The sequence below is a fragment of the Musca vetustissima genome, unplaced genomic scaffold (assembly GCF_032173495.1).
Source record: "Musca vetustissima isolate MV318-11 ecotype Yass unplaced genomic scaffold, APGP_CSIRO_Mvet_v1 utg84788, whole genome shotgun sequence".
NCBI lineage: Eukaryota > Metazoa > Arthropoda > Insecta > Diptera > Muscidae > Musca > Musca vetustissima.
In genome coordinates, this window is record NW_026886582.1 from 3772 (window position 1) to 8205 (window position 4434).

Below are 4434 nucleotides of genomic sequence, written 5' to 3' on the forward strand. Positions count from 1 at the left end.
TTTTGCAACCTTTCATTTCCATTTCGCCTTTTCACTATCTCGATTGAGGCCAGTTTGGCATTCACTGTTACTTCATTGGTGTTACAAAATTCGCATATATATTTTCCAAATTATTTCGAAATAAATATCAAAGGAGTGTTGATACGAACAACAAGCCCAACCAAATGTTCAACATTGTATATGGTTTTTCAAACTACGCAGAAAATGAACATGTAAGTAAATAAGAATAAACGAGACCAGACATAACAAAGAAGAAGGAAACATAGAATCAAAATAGCAAAATAAAAACTACAAAGAATTTCTGTGCCATAGAAACTCACCGCCACAAACAACCACAAACTCTAAAGTTGTTTGTCTTCACTCTCTCTATCTCCCTCTGACAAGATACTAGTATTTAATGTTTTATGAATTCCATTCATAAAATGCAGAAATCACGACATTGGCCAGACTTGTTGAACGCTATTCATATAATATAAGAATTACTTTTTCAGTGCAACGACATCAGTTGAAAATTCAGTTAAAACCAAAATACTTTGACATTGGAAGCTATGGCAACACCGAAACCTATTTTAAAAATTCGAGGAAAATTCTATATTAAATCATTGACCTATCGGAGATAGCAAAGAAGTAGGTCATTAGAGGTTCGACTAGTATATTTTGAGCTTATCTTGGAGGAGGTCAATTAAACTATAGGATTTTCGGAAAAGTTAGAATGTAAGTTTATCTACTGTAGTATAATTAAGCTTAGTTTGATTAGGACCAAAAGCACTCATTGAAGGTAAATGTGAATGTTCGGCAGAAATATAACAAAATACTGAAAATTGATCGGTATCGTTATAACTGAGCTACAGTCAATGAAACCCTGACACCTAATGAAACCCTGAAAAATCAAATTATAGCCAATTTTATTACAAAATGACTAGGACTAAGACCCATATTTATAATTTAGTGTAGGGAAATGTTCTACTCAATGAGAATTAATAAACTAGGGTACTATGTTGTCAGGATATTATATACTTGGTACAGCCCCAAGAGTTTGTAACGCCGAGAAATATTGGTCCTAGACCCACCATTAAATATACCGATCGTCATATCTGGACTAGGTGAGTCGATCTAGTTATGTGTGTCCGTCCGTCTATTATAATTTTTTTACCAATCTCCACGGAATTCTGCATGTTGGATGTGTTCTGGATAATGAAGGACTCCTATTGTTTTTGGTAAAGATCCATTAATATTTACTAAATTTTTATCGTTTTTTTTCGCTCCAGAGACCGCAATTATGGCCCGAACAACGAGAAATTTTAAATGAAGAAGGGAACCGGGTCAAATTATAAGCATGCCTGTTTTGATAAAGATCGGTTAAATGTGAAAAATGAGAAAAAAACATTCTATGCCGTATATATTTACTCCTGAAGGCGTGGTTGAACTTTAAATTGATACAAATTATCATGTCGTATGTACTCGGATATGGGAGATAAACTTTAATATTTATATGTGCTTACGTATTCAGATATTATTTAGCAACCCATTAATATAAGAGGGCAGAAATATAGCGCTGATCACTTTAAAATTTTCCAAGAGGATCCAGTTATGGTCAAGAACAGCGCCTATAATTTTCCGTGATGATCACATAAAAAAATTAGGTTGAAGTGGACCGAAAACTTAATTTGTTGGGGTTTTTTCGAGTGGGTCTGTAGGCCACAAGCCGAACATCATAATACAACCAACGGTGAAGGGAATCTGGACAAGTAGTTAGAAGGGCTGTACTGAATATTGGAAATATTCTGAAAATATGTCAGTGTAAGGAAGAGGTACTGTTGATCTTTAATCGGTCAAGAGGGTGCTAATATCAGGAAATATCGCCCAGGCTCGAAATAAACATCCGCAGAAAGTTAAAGTTCCGTGGTAGTTGTGTGTGATCGTATGGTCGACCCCGCCCGCTCACTGTTTATATTTTTGTGTAGGGAGATTTTCTGCTCAATGAGAATTAAAAAATATAAAATCGAAATTCGGCTTAAGACTTTAAAATACCTAAAATTTATCGGTACCGTAATATGGAAGATATACCTATACCTGATATTGATAATTTTAGGTATGTAGATATTCAATTCAGTAGCAAAAAACTACCCAAAAAAATTACCAATTTGATGATTTTTAGTAGAAAGAGTTACTACCCCATTAGAACTGAAAATACTAAATTACACCAGATTAGAATGATAAACGGACCCGTTATATGGAGGCTACCCCGAAACATAAGCCAATATTCATAATTTTTGGTAAGGAGATTTTAGTTAAATTAGAATCACTATTGCCAAATTAAAAGGAATTCAGCCGATAAACTTGTCCAAAAGGTTTAAAATACCGAATATTTAGCGGTGCAGGTATATGCGAACTACTCAATAAAGCGGACCAATATTATTATACATTTTAGCCCATTGTGTAAAACTGATAATTTTTGGTAGGTACAGCGGATTTGGTTGAAACACGATATAGATCATAAACCCATTAATAACCTGAAATACCAATTCACAATTCCAACCATCCTAGGGGTAGTAGCAATGCATGAGCAACATTTCAAAGCTCTATTTTAAATATAATAAACTCTATCGTGATTTCAACAGATGGACATGAAATAAAATTTTATTCTGATGAAGAATATAAACACGTATATTTGATTTTTTCCATTCGGATAGCCACTCCGGAACAATTCCATATGTAAGCAAAATTTTCGATTTTCCAACTTGACGGGTTTTCTCTAAAAGTTCATTCCAATGTTCATTGCATATGCAATTACAAACAACCGTAAGAAAATTGAAGTGAAATTGGTTCACATCATTTTTCATACTATTGTTTAAATAAAATAAAAATAATAAAAAATATGTCATCGACCCCCTGGAGGCGGGGGTCTCTGAAACACTTTCGATTTTACGCAGCCGGTAGGATTCGAACCTACGCTCCCAGAGGGAATCTGATTTCGAGTCAGACGCCTTAACCACTCGGCCACGACTGCCTGTGCATGGCGCATGACTAAGACATTATAACAGTACATTGGATGTTATTAACATTGAATGTTAACATTGACTGAATGTTATGTTATTGTAATCGGCAATTGTATTCTATGTTAAACTCAATAACATATTTATATATTACTTATGTTAAAATAAGTATTCAGCATTTAGATTTGAGTCTTATCAATTAACAGTTGATGGAGGAATGTTGTTGAGGGCGATAAGAAGCCACAGCCAAAAAATTAAGTAAATTTTCGTCTTAATCTTGTGGTTTCTTGTTAACATTGGATGAAGAAATACAATTGATAATATATAATTCAAAGTCTATTTTTAGGCGCCACTATTTTTATCATTGAATACAACGTGGAAATGGTGACGTAATATATATTGAATATATTTTATTGCAAAATCTATACCATCCTAAAAATGGTACAGTGAGAGAAATTTGTATATTTTTTTGCAATTTGAACAGTAAAATAAATTAGTATATATACAATATTATGCAAGCACAATTTTATTTTATATTTTAACAGTTAATAATATATACAGTCGAGTACGTTTATAAAGAACATCGGTTATAACGAACTTTCTTTATAGCGAACACATTTCCTGTTCCTGAAATGTTAATGTTATACTCTTATGTTAACTACGGATATAGCGGACTTTTTTATATTGGTTCGGTTATAACGAACTTGGTCTAAAATACTTAACAATAACGAACCTGTTCAAAAGTTAATTAATATCTAACTCTGGCAACCTTCACAATAAAATTCAGGATTATCAAAGGTTATAGTTCGCTATAACCGTATTTGTAATTCATTTATATTCTTCATTTTAAGCATTTAACACAGTTGGTATTTTGCAGCAATTTAGTATCTAAATTCTTAAATTTATTTTTTAAGTACGTAAAATATTCCGAAATAAATTTTATTTATAGACAAAAAAATTAATCGGTCTTTAACGAACATATTACTAGTTACGCAGCCGGTAGGATTCGAACCTACGCTCCCAGAGGGAATCTGATTTCGAGTCAGACGCCTTAACCACTCGGCCACGACTGCTACTTGGGAGGTGGGTTAACGAATGTGTCCTTTTACATGCGAATGCAAGGATAATTACATTGTATTCGAAACTAATGCAACAGATAAATGATATTACAATTGGAAAAAAATTATTTTTTTTATATACAGAAAAGTATTCAACTAAGACGATTTTGCCTAAAAGTGAATTGCATGTGCAACTGTGGTAGTTGTCTACCTACTATTAATTTGTGTTTGGCTTTTTGGTAATCTAACGTTTAATGTTTGTGAAAAATTGTGGTGATATTGTTCCTATTTCTAATTTTAGAAATTTTTGCCCGACTATTAACATTTCGCAAACAATGATGGTATAGTATCAACGAATTGATTGATGGTCGTACAGTACT

The 4434-nt window shown here is 32.9% G+C and overlaps 2 non-coding genes across 2 annotated transcripts; both read right to left on the bottom strand.

Moving 5' to 3' along the window:
- Positions 1–2928: 2928 nt before the first annotated feature.
- Trnas-cga (transfer RNA serine (anticodon CGA)) lies at positions 2929–3010 on the bottom strand. Its single transcript has one exon. It is a non-coding gene; the product is annotated as a tRNA-Ser (tRNA).
- A 977-nt stretch (positions 3011–3987) lies between these two features.
- Positions 3988–4069, bottom strand: Trnas-cga (transfer RNA serine (anticodon CGA)). The gene has a single exon. It is a non-coding gene; the product is annotated as a tRNA-Ser (tRNA).
- Between the last annotated feature and the right edge of the window lie 365 nt (positions 4070–4434).